The sequence below is a fragment of the Acomys minous genome (genome assembly GCF_964271855.1).
Source record: "Acomys minous genome assembly, chromosome: 3".
NCBI lineage: Eukaryota > Metazoa > Chordata > Mammalia > Rodentia > Muridae > Acomys > Acomys minous.
This window is the reverse complement of record NC_140485.1, coordinates 71,061,544-71,081,204: the sequence shown is the minus strand read 5'-3', so window position 1 is coordinate 71,081,204 and position 19,661 is coordinate 71,061,544. Positions and strand designations below refer to the sequence as shown.

Here is a 19,661-nt window from a genome sequence, read left to right as displayed (position 1 = left end):
CCCCTCACCCCACTTCCCGCTTAGCTCTTTAGCGCCTCCTCTCCTCCCCTTTATGGGTTTTCTTCCTCGGTCTCCTACTTGGCAATTTTAACAAGTCGCAGATCAATGGCCCTTGGGGAAAGCTGCAGATAGACTCTAGGATGCCCATCAATGGCTCCTGCAAAGAAATCGTTTGTTCTCTAGCTCAGTTTCACTAAAATAAACTCCAGCTTTATAATGCAACCTAGAGCATGGGTTGGCAGCACCCCAGAACCAGAATCATCCCATGACTAGAATCTTGCCTTATCAACTGGCTGCCAGGGGCTTTTCAGTGTAGTTTCCTTTTGTTTTCTAGTCACCGTGACACTCTAGATGGCATTTAAAGCTGCTCTTTGGCTGCAGTCACTAATAGGTAAGCGGGTTTTTTTTTTTTTAGGAAAAAATGGAAGAATGAATGATGGGAGAATCTGCATTTGATGGATGGTTAACGGAGGAAAATGAAACGCCACAAGCGCACGCACATTGAAGAGCAAGGGCTATGGCCTTATTCAGAGGCGCCACCTGCTGGACATAAGTTAGTATAACATTTTGCTGAGGGATGGTGGGGCAGGCCAGTGAGTAAAAATTAAAAGAGGAAAATTCAACAAAGCCACCCCACCTACCCTGCTCTGGACCTCTTGAGTATTCTGCCACTATTACAGGTTTTACCAAGCATGACATTTTAATCAAAATGATCATGTTATTGCTTGTTCATAGTACCTGACACACGCCATCATTGACCCTCAAAGCAACTGCAAAAGGCAGATGCTATAATCAATGCAGCTTTAGACATGAAAGCCTCAAGGTTCACAGAGGCTCACAGTGCCCTATAATACTGAAGGTCACACAGACAGTCTGTTTGAGAAAGGACTGAAAGCCAGCTCCACCTCTGTTGATGGGATTCCCAGAAGTCGGGCTCTGTGAGCAGGAGGCCTGTACCCTTAGCAGCTGCCGGATAACAGCTGTGGATGGAACTGGGGTGGCAAGGAGGCAGGACCTTGACTCCTACAACATAAACTGCCTCAGGAGAGGGGTGCGAATGTGGACCAGGTCACTCTCTTTATCTTCAAGTCAGTTCCATAGACTCAGCTAAGAGCAAGCCCCAGCCAACGGCCCTGAGTCCTGGAGTAGGATGTCGGGGCAGTGTGCCGCAGTGCGCCCACGCCCTTGTCCTACCAACCTCATCGTGCGCATAGCACGAGGGTAGCTGTTAAGCTAACAGGCAGAGTTATGAATTGTGGTTTCGGGGGATGATAATGGAGCCAGTAAGATGGCTCACTGGGTAAAAAGCACTTGCCAGACAAGTGTGCCGGTCTGCGTTCCAACCCCAGAGCCCACTGTGGAGGAAGTGACTCCTGCAAGTGTAAGTGTGACGCACAATAATGCTCTGCCCTTATCCACCCAATGAACTCACGACCCGGATACTTTCTGCCACAATAACCAATGTTTTGGGGCCAATGTGTAGTTAAGTAATACATGAATAGAGAAGGAAAAAGTAAAGTGGTCATGCAAATGACTGGTAAATTGTTCAACATCTTAAAATACTAAAAGGGAAATTTGAACTCCATCAGTAAATTATTACATTAGAGCAACTGGCTAAAGCAACTGTATTATGGTAGATTAATTTTTTTCCTTTTTTTCCTAGAGACAGAATGGCCTGGGACTCCTACTCTTCCCGGACTCACCTGCTAACTGCTGGGATTGCAGGCATGTGCCACCAGCTAAACTGTCTGAAAACATTTTTCCCCGCCCATTCTCCTCCCTGCCAGCCCGCATCTTCGGGCCACGCCCAGCCAAGCCTGCTGAGCCTGCTAGGATCAATGAACTTGCTGAGGCAGGAATGAGAACACATGGCTGTTAGTGGATGCCCCTGGACTTGGGGTGGCCTGCCAGACATCAGTAGCTAACTGTGCGAATTTATAAGACTTTAGAGGGTAATGCTAGGTACTACTAGGATGTGTCAGAGCTATAACTGTGTACGATTTCTTGTAAGGTTTTTACAATATTTGTCTTATTTTATTTCATTTTATTTTTTTGCTTTTTATAGACAGGGTTCCTCTGCATGTAGCCCTGGTTGCCCTGGAATTCACTTTGTAGAGTAGGCTAGCATTGAACTCACAGAGATCTGCCTGGCTCTGCCTCCAAACTGCTGCGATTAGAGCTGTGCGCTGCCAGCACCCGGCTGTAAAGGTTATCTTTCAAACCTCATCTTCTATATGTAACTCCTATGCATTTGTGTAGCAAAAGTGTGGGTGAGGCACTTTACCTTTCTTCTTAAATTTGAGAATATTCCTATTCGTCCTTTGATGACTCCACACATGTACAGAACGTATCTTAATCACAGCCACACCCAACTCCCCTCTCCTATTCCCCCAGACCCCCTCCACAACTCCTCCCCAACCTCCATGTCCTCTGCTTTTGCTTCTGTGACCCACTGGGTCTCGTGCTGCCGGCATGTGCACAGGCGCTGCACCAGGCACCAGGGCGCGGGACCCCACCATCGGCCACACTCCTTCACGTCACTTCCTTCCCCTTAACCTTAGACTACGAATGGGGCCTTGTGTGCCCTTCCCCCACTCGTGCCTCAATATTGACGGAGCCCATCTTCTGCAGGCCTTGTGCAGGTAAGCACAGGCGTAAGAACGCAAGCGTGCTGCCGCGTCCAGAAGGCGACATCTCACAGCACTCCCCCATCCTTCCACTCTCGAGTTCTTTCCGCCCTTTCTTACATGTTGCTTGAGCCTGGGGATACCAATGTCCCATCTGAGACTGAGCACTCAGCCAGGCCCTTTTCTTATACCTGTGGCAGATACTATGAAGTGTCCCCTAAGAAAGCTCTCCCTTTCTTTCTTTTTTCTTTTTTTACAAAGCAATGAGAAACCCAGAGTCCCCCCCCCCCCCGAAACCATCAAGAAATGGGGACATGGGCCTGGAGAGATGACTCAGCCATTTGAGAACTTGTTGCTCTTGCAAAGGACCAGGGTTCGATTCCTAGCACCCACACAGTGGCTCATGCCAACCATAACTCTGGTTCTAGGGGTTCTGATACCCTCCCCTGACCTCTATGGGCCCCAGACATGCACGTAAGGCACATATATACATGCAGGCAAAACATTCATATGGATAAAATAATGTTTATAATGATAATGATAATAATAATAAATAATAATAATAATAATAAAGAACTGAGGCTATAAAGCCTGTGAGACTTTATTATGTCTGGCTCTGAGGATGCTGGGAGAAGAAGAGCCTCCTAGAGGGCAGAACCAGCCGTAATGGGGAACGGAGGGCAAGGACTTCCCTCCTGGAGAGCCAGACCAATTGCCCAAGAAGTGAGTCTGTACACTCCTGAGCTTTGGCTAGTATTGGTGAGTCGTCTCTCTTGTATCTAGGAAGGTGGTCCACCCCCAAGAATGTATGCTAGATCTCCCAAATCCTTTATAGGCCACATATGAGGTATGAAACTGAGTTCTGTCCAACAAGATGTAAATCGAATAACCATACAGCAAGTTCTAGAACCTTCCAAAGGAAACATCAGGACTGCACGCAACACTTCCACCTCTCATCCTTCCTTACATCTTGGGTACAGACATGATGGCAGGAGCTGAAGTGACCATTCCAACCATGGGACAAGCAAAGAGAGGGCAGTGCACACAGAACGAGGCAGCATGGATTAAAGGAGCCAAATCTCAGGTTTCGTGGAATAAGCCACTAAACCAACTCTGAACTTCCTGCCTCCAACTTCTAGCTTGCGAGTGTTTCTGCTCGCTCTCTCACTCACCGATAAATCTAACTCTAATACAGCGCCCGAGGGATGACAATTCATAGTCCTTATTTTATGTTCACGGGAAGAGAGTTTCTTCTGCTGCTGCTGCTGCTATCAGCAGACAAGGAAACCCCTGGCCAGCACCAGCTCCAAAACACAGTCCTCAGAAAAACACCACTTCCGCCATCCATTCCTGGATCAGGTAATGTCAGGACATCAGAATGATGGAACTCCTGCCAAAAACAATACTCTCCAATACCATGACTGCCAGAAAAACCTACCTCTCCACAAATCGCTGCTTCTTGATGTCGGTCATTTCTCTAGCTACATTTTGAGTGAAGGAAAACAGGTGAGTAGCAGACTGCATACCTTAGCTGCAAACGAGTCTGGAGAAATTAACTTCTTAAACCTTCTTCTTCTTCTTCTTCTTCTTCTTCTTCTTCTTCTTCTTCTTCTTCTTCTTCTTCTTCTTCTTCTTCTTTTGTTTTGGTTTTTTTTTTTTTTTTGGTTTTTTTTTTTTTTTTTTTTTTGGTTTTTTGAGACAAGGTTTCTCTGTGTAGCCTTGGCTGTCCTGGACTCACTTTGTAGGCCAGGCTGGCCTCAAACTCACAGTGATCCACCTGCCTCTGCCTCCCGAGTGCTGGGATTAAAGGTGTGTGCCACCACACCTGGCCTCTTTTTAAACATTCTAACAAAAGCGAAATACAAACTATCGAAAGCAAAAGTTAAAAATGTCACCAAAAGATTTAAACTATTTGAGGGCATAAGCATGGGGGCTTTCTTTTCTCACAGTTCTGGAGGCTGGATGTCAAAGGTCCGGATGCTGGTGCGGCAGGTTCTGGTGAGGGCTCTCTTCCTGGTTTCCAGACAGTCACATTCTTACTGTGTCCTCACATGATAGGGAGAGAGAGAGGCAAGTGAGCATGCAAGAAAAACACTGAAGCCCACGCCAATCAACTATTTGCCACTGTATAAAGAGATTTTTAGCAGCTTGAACATATATACTATATTAGTTATTATTCATTGCTGGGACAAAATGACTGATAAAAACTTCTTAGGAACGTTTATTTGGGCTGAGTTCCAGGGTACTGTCCATCATGTTAGGGACATGCTAGTCACAAAGTGTTGCAATTATCATATCTGTATGGCCTAGGCAGCCAATAACTGGTACAATGAGACTGTAGTGTATTTTAAAGCTGCAAGCACTATGCTGGGCAGAATCTAAACTACTACTAATCTACTAGTAAACTAAAGTAAACTATTCTCATCCTATGGCCTCAAAACCTACGTATATCCCAGTCACTTGCCAATCTGATCCTCCTCTGGTGGCTTCTCTCCCCAACTGTCAACTCACTCCAGCAACCAGCTCTTCCAACCTCTCCTCGAAGCCCCGCCTTCCACGTCCTATCCTTCTACCCAGCTGATTGGCTAAACAGTGCTTTATTGACAAGTGCTATATCCACTCAAGGCATTCCTCCACAACAAAGGCTTGGGGCAGTTGATTAATTGCATCCTGCATCCAATCAGGAAGGAGAGGGCAATAAATGTTGGTGCTTGGCTAGCTTTCTCTTTTTTATGCAGTCCAGGACCTCACTGCATAGACTGATGCCACCTGCATTTAGGGACAATCTTCACCTCAATTAACCTATTCAAGAGAATTCCATCAAAGACATACCCAGAGATTTATGTCCAAGATGGTTCTGGATGCTATTGACAATCAATATAAACCATCATGTACACAGCTACCAACTTTTAGGATGGGTATGTGGTACACACTTGCAACTTTATCACAAAAGGCTAAGCAGGAGGAGCATTGCCACTAGCTTGAGGCCAGCCTGGGCTATATAACTAATGCCAGTACAGCCAGAGATACACAGCAAGACCATCTCAAGCCAAAAAAAAAAAAAAAGTTTTTTTAAATCATGGAACAAAGTAACATACCATTTTAAATAACCACAAAATGGTGAAATACATAGGGACTTAAATATGTGCCAGACCTTCTCTGTGAGACCTCACCAGATGCTCTATATACTTTACCTTTCTGGGTACGAAAGACATAGTACCAGAAGGACATTGATTCCCTTGAAGTGAATCTATATATACAATTTAATTCCAAGAAAATCTTCTAATATCTTTTAGGTTAGAAAGAGATCTGATTCAAAACCTGTGTGAAACAATAAATATTCAGTCTGAGCAAAGGCAACTTTGAAAAAAAAAATAGAACAGCAAAGCCTTGTCAGATGTCACAGCTCATAAAATACTTCCAGTAATTAAATCAGTACTAAAACTCACAAATGCTTCTATGAAACCAGAAGCCAGAACACACACATGGGCTTTAGTATGTTATCTGTTATTTCTGTAGGGGAATCATGGCCTATTCAATAAATGGTGCTGTGGCAACCAGATAGCCATTTTAAGGAAGAAAATGAATTTGATTATACCTCATACCATTTCCAAATACAAATCCAAAATATTGGGTTAAAGCCCTAACAATGTTAGAAGAAATAAGGGAATACATTGATGCTTTGTAAGAAGGAAGGCCTTCCTTAAACATGATTCAAGACAAACACTATAAATTGATTAAATTATCTCACAGCAGCTGTGGTTGCCTGTACAATATCTGTGCAAGAACGAGCCGATCAGCATTCCAGCATGCGTGGGAGAGGGACTCATGAGGCCCCAACTCCTAGCTGAGGAGCCGCTGGCAGTTGTTGGCTGCTGGAAGAGGAAGAGTCAGTTTTCTCCAGGTTTATGGCCTCTAGTAAATTGACCATATCTCAACAGTGGGTCTGTACCCAAATGCCAATGGGCAGCACTGATTAGATTCAGAATGTTACCTAAAAAAAAAAAATTAAAGAAAACATGGAGCTAGGAGGTAGATCTCGGAAAAAATAGAAGTGAAGAGTTGAGAGTGAATGTGGTCAAAATATGTTGAATACACACCTGAAATTCTCAGAGCAAATAAAAATACATTTACATGTATTTTTACATGTAAATAAATGGATTTCAATGTTTTAAGCCTTTCTATGACAAAACAAAAGCAAACTACAAGTGACACTGTGAGACATCAGGTCTGTAAAAGATTTGCATTCATCTCGTCATCAGAAAATAATTCATTTTTAAACTAAGATGGCAAAGTGTACGGCCAGAAGTCAGAGCAAGTATAATCTGCCAATAAAGTAGAAAATTGCTAATAAGTGTAAGAAGGCAATAATTGCATAATAATAGGAAAACGCAATATTTTAATGGATAGAACGGTGCCAACTGAACTTCCAATGAAGTTCCATTTTTCACCTATGATATTGGCAAATGATTGAACCTTTTCTCTGGAGGGTGGGTAAGATCTTGGGGTGAACACATCCTCGCTGCCTCTCTGTATTTTCTCTTTGTCTTCCTCGTGTTCCTGTGTCCCATGAGGCAAGCTTGCACAGACTACATCAACACACTCTGCTGCCATCTGGTTGAGGTCAGCCCAGTAGGAGACGGAGGGAAAAGAGTGACCCAAGACATATATTCCCACAGCTCCTTCCCTGTGGGGCCTCCTTGGGCTGGCTTCATCCCTGCTCACATGACTCCTTTCTACTGGATTCTACTCTGTTCTTGCTTCCAAAGCTTTGGGGGGTGTGATAATGGACCCACTCTTACCAGCCCCCTCTCACACTACCTCCAACATTCTCCTAGGGAGAAGACTACATTTGGTTTGGAGGTAAGTGGGCCCAGGGCCAATGGCTACCTGTCCATCAGCAATCCCACATCTTCTTACCCACATCTGACACACACACACACACACCGGCAGATAGCTGCACAAAGGGCAACTGGAAGGCCGTTTGCAACACCCCTGGTTACAACAAGACTCAAAAGCTAGAAGTTGCTTAAATATCTATAAATGGAGAAACAGCTATGCAAACTTTATTTATAAAGTAACCATATTCAAATAGCATGGCATACTATGCAGCTGACTTAAAGGGGACTGAACCTATGTATAGAACACAGAAGGACTCGAAACATGTTATTGTATGAAGAAAGGCCAGAGCAATAATAGATCACATTAGTGCTATAGTCTCCACAGTTTCATGTGTTCCACAAAAAATACAAGAAAAGGATTTTCCACTTCTCCACAAGGAAGAATTATACACTCCTACCCTACCAAAGCCAGGCAGGCGTGGCCATAGGATTTGCTTTGGCCAAGGGACTGTGAGTGAGGGTGACATGGAGACTTCCATAAGAGACCCCAGAATTCTTCCTTTTCCCTCTGTCCTAAAACCAGCAGGCACCAGCTGCTTCTTCATCCTGTGTCCAGAAACACAGCTGAAGCTAACTCACAAAAACTATGGGAGATGTACAATGTAAATGGGGGGGGGGGGGTTGCTCAGTGGATAGCGCATTCCCTACACTACCAGAATGACGGCTGGAGTCCAGATCTTCAGCATCCACATAGACGCTGGGCTGGTGTGGCAGCTGTCTGTTACCCCTGCCCTCTGGAGGAAGGGTCAGGGGGACCCTGGGGATAGTCAGCTAGCTAGAGTAGCCAAACCAGCTAGCTCTGGCTTTAAATGAGAGACCCTGGTGAGTGAAAAAGGTGGAAAGCAATCAAGGAAACCATCGACATCATCCTCCGGCCTCCACACAGACATGCCCCCCCATGTGCATGCAAACCCTCCCCCAACACATAGAGATATAGCTCTGTGTTGTTATGAAACACCGAGGTCCTGGAGATGTTTGCTTTTCGGTTCTCTCTCGCCTACAGTGGTTAATAGCTCCTGTTATACATTTGATCCACAGTTACTTCTGGAGGGGGGGGGAGGTCATGAGTGGGGGGTGGGGTGGTGACCACAGGAGATCTTTATGCTTATTTTTCATTTTCTTACACTGAAAATATATTCGTGTGTCACCATATAATAAAAATACATCACTTAAAAGAATATAGCAGGTGTTTTCTTACTTAGAATGAAATGCTAAAAAATATCATTCCTAAAATACGCACATAAGCACCCTGTAAATTAATGGTTCTTTCTGCCCAGCTGGTGCTCTGAAGGTGGAGTCTAGAGGCAGAGAGCTCCCTGTGAAGATTCTAGAACACAAGGAAGTGCCAGCGCATGACAGTGTCTTGTTGGTCTCTCTGAGAGCAGGGTAGAAATCCACAGAGCCTAGACACACTGGGAAACTTATTTCTGATTCAGCTATCATGAAATTGAAACATGGATTATATTCGAATACTTTTTTAAATGCATTTTTAATTATGTCTATGTGGGGGGGGTTGCATGTGCATGTAGGTGCACATGGAGACCAACAGATGGCGTTAGATCCTCTGGAGCTGGAGTTACCCGCAGTTGTAAGCCACCCAACACTGGTGCTGGGAACCACATTCGGATCTTGGGAAGAACAGCAGGTGCTTTCAACTACTGAGCTGGCTCTTCAACACCCAGAGTCTTTTATTTTTATTTATGTACTTATATTTACATTCATAACGTCTACCTTTCCAGTGACCTCATTTTCTTTTTTTTATTCTAAATTTTTTAATTAATTCATTCATATTACATCTCAATTGTTATCCCATCCCTTGTATCCTCCCATTCCTCCCTCCCTCCCGCTTTCCCCCACAACCCCTCCCCTATGACTGTGACTGAGGGGGACCTCCTCCCCCTGTATATGCTCATAGGGTATCAAGTCTCTTCTTGGTAGCCTGCTATCGTTCCTCTGAGTGCCACCAGGCCTCCCCATCAAGGGGATGTCAGTGACCTCATTTTCATGGTGTCTTCAGCACCCACATCCCCCTGCCTAGCAATGTTAGTAAGAACTACAAAGCTCTGTCTCTGATTCTTCTTGTAGACCTCCCTGAACCAGAAAGGCCAGCTAGAAAAGACCGCATGTAAATTGTCATGATATAGGAGGCTACCTTGAAATTTTAGCTTCTCTCCCAAGCAAAACCAAACCTCAAAGAGATCCTTGGTCCATTGCCCACTGCCATCTTCACATGTGTGTCGGGCAGTCATGGTGACAGCCTCAGAAGAAACAGAAGCAGCCTTGACCTCTCAGGTGTTGCTATGGTGACTCGGAAACAAGACTGCAACTCTTGTCCTGAGTTCACAAGACCCGACCCGATTCCCTGTGTTCAAGACTTTCTGCTTCTAACCCTGAAGGTAGTTTCCATTTCTGTGCTTTGAATATAATGTGACTGAGTAAAGGTTGGAAAAGAACATCCAGAAGGTAGATCGAACAGCAAAAAATATGAAAAGTAGGAGGGAAAGATATTAGAAGTTAGAAAACTATCTCGGCTGGGTGTGGTGGGATTAAAGGTGGCGCACGCCTTTAATCCCAGCACTCGGGAGACAGAGGCAGGAGGATCGCTGTGAGTTCAAGGCCAGCCTGGTCTACAAAGGAAGTCCAAGACAGCTAAGGCTACACAGAGAAACCCTGTCTCAAAAAAAAAAAAAGACGTCTGAAGAGTTTGAGCCCCGGTAAGTGGAAACATGGGATGTAGGGAGACAAAGGAAGGAGGTTGTCAAAATATAATTTCACACACCCCAGCAATCGCTGAGTGCACAGATGGATTTTCTCACTGGGCGAGCTCACTGAGGAGCCACAGACAGTGCACACCGCCTGAGATGCTGCAGGACAAAGTCTGCAGTCCCACCTGCAAGAGTCTCTCAAACAAAACTGGACTCCAGTTGGGCCACTTTTTACATAGTCAGAGAAAACAAACCTAGCTTGTGTAAAAATCACTGTCAATTCCCTTATATGTCACAGTGAGATAAACGGTTGCCTGTTTAAGTTCTTAACTGTCAGGACAGTACAATGTGTAAAAAGTGCTACAAAATACTGCTTACTCACCAGAAAGAGAAAACTAAAACACAGAAATGTATGGGTTATTCTATTATTCTCTAACTGTTTGGTGTTTACTTAGAATTATCATAATTTTAGAAATGAAAAACAAAGAGCAATGAAGCAAGTCCTTGGCCCAGTGGTAAAATGCTTATCTATGAGCAAGACCCTCAGTTCAGGTTGAGGGTATGGCTGTGTGAGGACCTGAGATCAAATCCCCAGAACACACATAAAGCCAAATGTGGCAGCACATGTCTGCAATCCCAATATTCCCACTGCAAGACGGGAGGCAGAGAAAAACTTCCTTGACGTTCACAGATCCAATAGCCTGGCTTACATGGTGTGGACAAGTGCACTGACTTACTCAGGCAAGGTGGAAGTTGAGGACCAACATACAAGGCTGTCATCTGACTCCACACAGGCTCCTAGACACACAGACACACAGACACACACACAGAGAGAGAGAGAGAGAGAGAGAGAGAGAGAGAGAGAGAGAGAAGAGAGAGAAAGAGAAAGAGAGAGAGAGAGAGAGAGAGAGAGAGAGAGAGAGAGAGAGAGAGACACCTTTGGTTCTAACCCATACACACACATGTTGAAATGTGATAAAAATTAGAGTCTTTTTCTAATCACCTGCTCTAGCTCCCAAATAATTGACACAGAGACCTATTAGATTTATTAATAAGCTTCAAGCACCATAACTGGGCAGATACTGATACTGATCTATTCTAACAGTCTAGCTACTTCCCAGCCGTGTGCCTATTACTCACGATCTCAGTCTTGCCTGGAATGCTTCTGTCCTCATGGCCAGCTCTTCATTGCCCACCCTGCCTCATGACAACCTCTCTCCTTCTGGCTCTCCTCTTTTCTAGTGGACCCTACCTGAGACCCTTGACTCAGACCAGACTTCTATCTTCCCTGCCCAGTCATTGGCTGTTCAGCTTTTTATTAACGGATCAGAGATAATTGGAGAGCATTCTTTACACAACATTGATACAGTAAATTCATCAACAATCACAACAATGCCCATGTCCAGACTGCAACCTGATCTCAGGGTACGGCATCTGATCACACAGTGTACCAGACCAACTCCCAACACACACAGGGAGAGAGAGAGAGAGAGAGAGAGAGAGAGAGAGAGAGAGAGAGAGGGAGAGAGAGGAGGGAGGGAGAGAGAGAGAGGCAGAGAGACACAGAGACAGAGACAGACAGAGACAGAGAGACAGAGACAGACAGATACACAGACAGACACACGGAGACAGAGAGACAGCGTTGGTTTAACCAATAGGGAGTTTTTTTTTTTTTTAAGGAAGAAAAGACTGATGACAGACACCAGTGGGTATTCCAAGGTCATGTTCTAAAATCTCAAATAGTAGGTCCAAAAAGAGCCCAGGGAGAAGAATGAACAGTGTTACCTAAGATCAAGAATCACAAAGGGGATCAGTAAGATAGCAGGGTGAGCAAAGGCGCTGCCACCAATCATGATCCCCAGGACCCACACTGGAGGACAAAACTCACTCCTGTGCATTCACCTCTGTCCTCCACAGGTGCCACACTCATACCAAAAAGGGCATGCATACACACACACACACACACACACACACACACACACACACACACACACCTTAAAAGGAATCATAAAGGCATCAGATTTTGCCACAGCAATACAGACACTTGAGAAATCTAAGAAGAATGTCATCACAGCTGGGGCAGGTGGCCCAACCTTGTAATCCCAGCATTTGAGAGGCAGAGGGCTGCGGGCTGAAGGCCGGCCTTGTCTACATAGTGAGTCCCAGGACAGCCGGAGCTGCATAGCAAGACTGTTCTTGACTCAAAGAAAACAAAACAAGTGTGCCCGTAGCCCCCCTCCCATCACGCCATCACTGAGAGGGGTAGGAGGAGCTAGGGGATCAGCAGTTAAAGGTCATTAGCTATATAAGAGCAGGTAGGCCTAAGGAATCTAGTGAGGCCTTGTCTCAAATAAAAAAGTAAAAGAAGGCTGGGGAGAGACTTCAACAGCAGAGCTCCTGTGCGAGGCTCTAATTGTCAATGTGCTATACTTAAGAGGGAAAAAGAGGAAAGAGAGAGGAAGAAAGAGGTGGTAGAGGAGAGTTTGATGAATATTTGTTGAATGAATTAATGTGGCAGAGAGAAAACATACAGTACACAGACAGTCCCACCAAAGATGAAGTTCATGCCCCATACTGCAATCCATGAGTGTATCATGCCACATGACAAAGGGCCTTTGCACATGTTACTGAGATACAGGCCTTAAAGTAGGGAAGCCTACCCTAGACTAACTGAATGAGTGAAACATGGTCAGAAGAGCAGCCTTAAAAGCTGAGGATTTTCTCTACTGGAACTAGAGAGGTGGCAGAACAGGGAGGCAGAGAGGTGATGTAAAGTGAAAAGCACAAAGATCCCTGGCCCACCATTCAACAATGGGTGTGGTGCGGTGCGGTGTGGTGTGGTGTGGGGAGGAGCAGGTACCCAGGGATGCAGACAACCTCCAGGAGCAAAGAGCCTGGAAGGAAGTAGATACAGAAATTAGAATTAGAATTCAAGCCACAATCTCCTGAGCCTGGAAATGGATTCAAATCTAAGTTCTAAATCTGTAAGGGTTGTCCCTCAGCTGACACCCATTTACTGTTCAAGACTCAGAGCAGGGGAGGGGATCCAATGGGCTCACACTGAACTCACTCTTACCTACTGAACCATGAGATAAGAAACAAATGGGTTTGGAGACTACAGGTATCCGTGATACAGCACTTGCCTAGTATGCACAACATGATGTAGACAATTCCCAACACTGTCAAAAGAAGATGGGGGTGTGGGCAGAGAGAGTCAGAGAAATAGTGTTGTTCCACAGGAGGAACAACACTTGTAAGTAATTGTTGAAGCAGCAATAAGAAGTGTCTTTCTCTCCCCTTCCCCATACTACCCCCCCCCACAGGGTCTCTCTGCGTAGCCTTGGCTGTCCTGGATTGGCTTTGTAGACCGGACTGGCCTTGAACTCACAGTGAATGATCTACCTGCCTCTGCCTGCCCGAGTACTGGGATTAAAGGTGCGCACCACCACGCCTGGCCAGAAGTGTCTTAGTTTCCTTTTCTGTGTGTATGATTTAAAAAAAAAAAAAAGAGCAACTTAAGGGAGAAAGGGCTTATTCTGACTCACAGTTCAAGGCACGGTGTATCAGGGTAGGGACAAAATGTATAGTTTTGGAATAAAAAGCAGAAGGTAGCTGCTCACAGAAGCAATATAGGGGTACTAGGGACTTTCAAAAACATATATGATACAGAACGCTAACACACACACACACACATACATACACACAGCAGATGCAATAATAGTTCAGTAGAAAAAAATTTTTTTCTGGCTGGGGATGTAGCTCAGTTAGTAACACAGACTTCAGGTTGGATTCCCAGCACAGCATAAATCAGACATGGTGGTACTTGTAATCCCAGTATTCAGGAGGTGGAGGCAGGAGGATTAGAAGTAAGATCATTCTTGGCTACATAATGAACTCCAAGCCAGCCTGAACTAGAGATCTTGCCTTGGAAACATATTTAATAATGATTTTTTAAAAAGTTTTTGCTGGTGGTAGTGGTGGTTGGTCAATTCGGGGTTTTGTTGTTGTTTTGTTGTTGCTGTTTGTTTGTGGCCCTACTAACCACAGGGTTAGCATTGCTAAGTTAGACTAATGAGATGGCTCAGGAGGCAGAAGAACCCAGCCTGATGACAGGGCAGAAAGAAAGACAATTCCTAAAAGTTGTCCTCTGATGCCCTGGCCCCAACACACACCTCACATAAAGAAATGTAACTAAAACTTTTTAAATAAAAAATAAATTTAAAGCAAATTTTTTAAGAGGTTATAGAGATGGCTTGGTGGTTAAGAGCAATGTCTGCCCATATTAAGGATCCAGGTTTCATTCCCAGCACTTTCATGGCTGCTATCGACCGTCTATAACTCCAGTTTGAGGGGATCCCTCTTCTGACCTTCTTGGCAACTTCATGCACATGCCTAAACATATATGCAGACAAAAATATCCATACACATAGAGTAAAAATAAACCTTAAAGAAAAAACTATACAAAGCAAAGTGTTAACCTGGGGTGGGGGCGGGGATCCAGAGTTCTGTAATCAGATACAACAGGAAGAAGACGTGCAGTTGCTGGTGCATATGAGTGCTTTAGAGACTGGGGAATCCCAGAAGCCAGTCACCATTATCCAAAGCTGAAGCTTTAGAAATGTTCATGGGGTCTGGAAACATGGAGGCAAAATGGCACAAGGAACAGCTACATGAGCTGCACGTCATTGCTTCATAACGAGGAGAAGTTATCAAGGGAAGGCCGTAGAAGATTGCTTCCAGTCACACTAGCTTTCAAAAGTACGTGCTACTTTGGTAAAAAATAAAATATAAAATGTATTACATTTCTACCTGATGGGTTGCAAGCCAGCCTGAAGTGCACAATGAGGCTTTGTCCTAGCTAAGGTTTTTGTTGTTGTGATAAATACCACGACCAAAAGAAAGTTGCGGAGCAAAGGGTTTATTTCATCTTATAGTTCCAGGAAACAGTCCACCACCAAGGGAAGTGAGAGCAGGAATTCAACCTGGAGAAAGAAACTGATGTACAGGCCATGGAAGGGTGCTGTTTACTGGCTTGCTCCTCATGGCTTGCTCTGTCTGCTTCCTTATAGAACCCAGGACCACCAGCCCAGGATAGCATCGCCCACAGTGAACTGGGCCTTCCCCCATCAGTTATCAATCAAGAAACTGTCCTAAAGGCCTGCCCACAGGCCAATCTGGTGGGACCATTTTCTCAATTGAGGGTCCCTCTTCCAAAGACTCTAGTTTGTGTTAGGCACTATCAAATATAAATGCATGTACATATATTTATATATGTATGTATATTTATGTAGGAGGCTGGAGAGATAGCTGAACAGTTAAGAGCACTGGCTGTTCTTTGAGGGCCTGGGTTTAATTTCCAAAACCCACATGACTTCTTACAGCTGTCTATAACTCTCTGGCCTCCTAGGGCACCAGGCACACATGTGATGCACAGACATACGTGCAAGCAAACCTTCATATACATAAAGTAAAAATGAATACATCTTTTAAAAAATAAAACAAGCCCAGAATGGTGGTGCCCACCTTTGATCCCAGCACTCAGGAAGCAGAGGCAGGTGGATCTCTGAGTTTGAGGCCAGCCTGGTCTACAACGTGAGTTCCAGGAAAGTCAGAGCTGTTACACAGAGAAACTCTGTCTCAAAAAGGACAAAAACTAATAATAAAATAAAATAAAAACAATGCTAGCTTATAAATAAAAGTGTAAAAACAGGAACCTGCACATACCTTAGAATCTATGAGAGATAGTAATGTAATAATATCGTTATAAATCCAAGTTGTTTCCTGGCTTTAGTACATAGGTAAAGACATTGGTTTTGACTTACCAGCCAAACGGCCACTCGAGGCTTGCAGTCTGTTGTTGGATACCACCTGCAGAATGGAAGGCAACAGGTAAATTGGCTGTGGGTCTTTGGCTACCCCTTGGGTAGCTTCAGTTCCTGCCTTCTCCCAAACTCTTGTGATGTCACCAGATGATATTCCTTGGAGGTAGGGGATGGCCTTGGAATGTCTAGGTCTAATTGTTAGGGCTATTTGTCTCACAGTGGGACAGGAGCTTCTGCCCTTGGTTTCATTCACTTGGAGGCAGGCGTAGCATCCTCTGCACCCAGCATAGGCCCAGGTATGGAGACCATTTCTACTCTCAGGGAAGCTCCACACCAGTGATGACTTGGGCATCTACTAACTTTTACAAAATCTAACATTTAGCTCTAGATAAAGTGTGGTACGTTTGTGTGTGTGTGTGGTTTTTTCCCCCAATTTTTCTCTAGACTAATGAAAACCTCACTAGGATGACTTCCTATTTCTGCTCAAATTGTGTAGCAAACTCAAAAGGCATGGCTCCATCTTAATAAGAAAAGCAAGAGCAAACTGACAAGTAGCAGCTCCTCTCAGAGTCCTTAAAGAAGGCAAGTTGTGGGGGAAATTGCTGGGCTGAAAATGAGAGAGCATAGAAAGTCCACAGAAACTTTCTGGGCAGCCTCAGGTACAGGAACATTTAAACAGCAGTCAGGAAGCACTAGCGGCTGGGGATGGACTTCTCATCCCTGGAGAACTCTACACGGAGGTCCCAGCCCACTTCACCGTCAAGACCTAGACAAGAGAAGAGAGGAATTTCTTTCTTCCTTTTCAGATCACCATGTTCTCTGTGGCTTAGGCCGCTCTTCAAAGGAAACTACTTTTATCAGAACCTTACCCACCCAACAAAAAGCAGTCAGACATCCTCAGCCTCCTTTAGTTTCATGTCTCACAAAAGAAAAGGGAAAAACACTAAAATGCATCTTGACGGTTACAGTCTAGGGACTCTGGCCTCCTAAAATACATAGCCTCGCACCACACAAAAGGGACTCAATAAGATTATCGGAACCTTCCCATCCCCAGACCTTACTGTAGCATCAACATGTCATCAGCATAAAGACAGGGAATTACAAGTAAGAAAGCTACGAACTTTCATTCAAAGTAGTTTCTAGGGAAACTTAGACAAGGGAGCCAAATTAGAGAGGAAATTGAAGCCTTTGACACAGTAAACACAGCCTAACTCCAGGCAGATAGATATAAAATCACCACAGGCCTGTTTTCTTCAGTTTCTATTACACACTACATCATGTCTGACTACTGAAAAATTATAAGGCATGCTTAAAGCAAGAAGAGGAAAAACCTGAAGAGACAAAGCAAGAACTGGGGTTGTAGCTCAGTGGTAGAATATTTGCCTAGTATGTGCGAGCCTGCACTTCCTCCCTCCATGTTCCTGCCCTGGCTTCTATCAACAATGATCTAGACTGTGGAAGCATAAGCCCAATCAACCCCTTCCTCCCCCAGGTTTGGGTTTTGGTTTTTTTGGTTTTTTGTTTTGTTTTGTTTTTAAATCTCAGCAACAAACAGAGAAGCAAACTGGAATACATATGGTATTTCACCTCCGAATCTGTCTGTAGAGAGTTGTGCTTGCTGGCCCCCAGCCTAGAGTGCAGAGATGGTGAAAGGACTTAATCCTTGCAACCCACCAGCAGGCACCAAGGGAGGCCTGACAAAGAGCACTTCTGTTTACTCCCTGGATTGATGATGTAACCTGTGGGGCAATCACTGGAAGCCTCTAACCCATTAGGCCACTTTCTAGATGGGGGCACAATACAGTCCTGTCACATGAAAGCTACTGCAATTTCAACAGACTCTGGATTAGTGACTGGTCTTTGGTCTACCAAAGACAAATCCCATGGGGGTACTGGTGGTATTAAGAAAGCCCTCCAGGGCTAGAGAGATGGCTCAGCTGTTAAAGGCTAGGCTCACAACCCCCACCAAAAAAAAAAAAAAAAAAAAATATATATATATATATATATATATATATATATATATATATATATATATATATATATATATATATATGGAAGCCCTTCAGTGTTCTAGTTTGGTGGTTTTGATTAAAACCCATGTTTTTTACATTATACCACACACTCTTAATCTCGTTCAAGTAAAAAGTTGTTGTATGTGGTTCAGGACATGGGATGCAGTCTGAGTCTAAAGAACACATGTCTGCACAACAGATGACGTAGATGAAAAAAGCCCACAGGCATGGAGAGGACCCTTATACCCTGAGAAGTTTGTGCATACGTACCCAATCTAAAGCAAACAACCACTCTGTGATCTCAGCTTCCATACAGAGGAGTGGACAGCATTGACGGACAAAGCAGAGATGTAGTTTTTTTATCCATAGAAATCTGATTTTTTTTTTTTTACATTGGCAACTGGACTGGGGCTATACCCCAGTTGGTAGAGCCCTTGCCTAGCATGCATGACATATTGGATTTGATCCCCAGAGCCCTATAAACCCATATCATGGCACACATCTGTAATCCCAACACTCAGGATCTGGAGACAGGAGGATCAGAAGCTCAAGGTCACCCCTAAGATGGAGCCCACTTGGGCTACATGAGACAAAAAGGGTAACAGTGGTGCTAGAGAGGTGGCCAAGTGATTAAAGCACTTGCCCCACAAGTGTAAAGACTGGATTCTGCATCCCCCCCCCCAAAAAAAAAAAACAGGTAAATACCAAGTAGGACATGACCTCTCACCTCTAATTCCACCTTGGAGTGCAGAGACAGGGGATTCCTAGAAACAACTGGACTGCGAGAATACCTGTAACAGTGAGTTCTGAGTTTGATTAAAAACAAACAAACAAACAAACAAACCTTGCCTCAATGAAAACGGTGGAAAAGGATGGAGGATGATTCCCAATATCAAACTCAGGCTTGCCCAAGTATGTGCAAACATGCGCACACACACACACACACACACACACACACACACACACACACACACACACACAAAGGAAAATAATGTCAGCAACTGTGCTGGATAGTTTTACGTCAACTTTACACAATCTAAAATCATCTGAGACAAGGTAGCCTCAACTGAGAAAATACCTCCCTCCGATTGGGCTATGTGCACTGATGTATGTACACAGATTGGTTTTTGGGGTTTTTTTTGTTTTTTTTTTTTTTTTAAGAAGTTGGGAATGTTCTGTTCCTGACACTTCATGTAGCTTCCTTGGTCTAGAAATGGAACAGTAAGTGCTGTTCAGGACTGCAAGGTGAATTAACTGAAAATGTAGGGCTAGGCCATTTCTGTTCTCCTTTAGTTGCAGCATTCCCCTAGCACACAGCTAATAGACCCCGTAAGGATTATTTTCAGGGTTGAGTGGGAACGTATGACCCCAGCTTGGACCAAGATCACTCCAGGCTCCGGAACCATGCCTTCTGGAGCCCGCCCTGTTCTCACACATCCCAACCAGCCCTGGGGCGGTCACCTCAGCTCCACCCTCCCTTCTTCCTCCTCTTCCTGCTTCCTCACCCCACTTCCTTTCTCTGAGTCCGCCCCCACCTCGCTCCCACCCAGGCCCAGCGCCCTCCCACGACCGCTCCCTCTCGGCTCTCCGTGAC

The 19,661-nt window shown here is 44.6% G+C and overlaps 1 long non-coding RNA gene across 2 annotated transcripts in view; it reads right to left on the bottom strand.

Moving 5' to 3' along the window:
• Nucleotides 1-19,661, bottom strand: part of LOC311593927 — a 49,784-nt gene that overhangs the window by 29,947 nt on the left and 176 nt on the right. Inside the window, exons 2-4 of one of the 2 annotated variants that reach the window (XR_014777870.1) lie at nucleotides 18,795-18,858; nucleotides 16,056-16,101; nucleotides 14,965-15,215 (exon numbers count right to left, since the gene is read on the bottom strand). This is a non-coding gene — a long non-coding RNA (uncharacterized lncRNA). Of the gene's footprint in view, nucleotides 1-14,964; nucleotides 15,216-16,055; nucleotides 16,102-18,794; nucleotides 18,859-19,661 lie in introns of those variants that run through there. The other variant, XR_014777869.1, reaches the window with a different exon arrangement.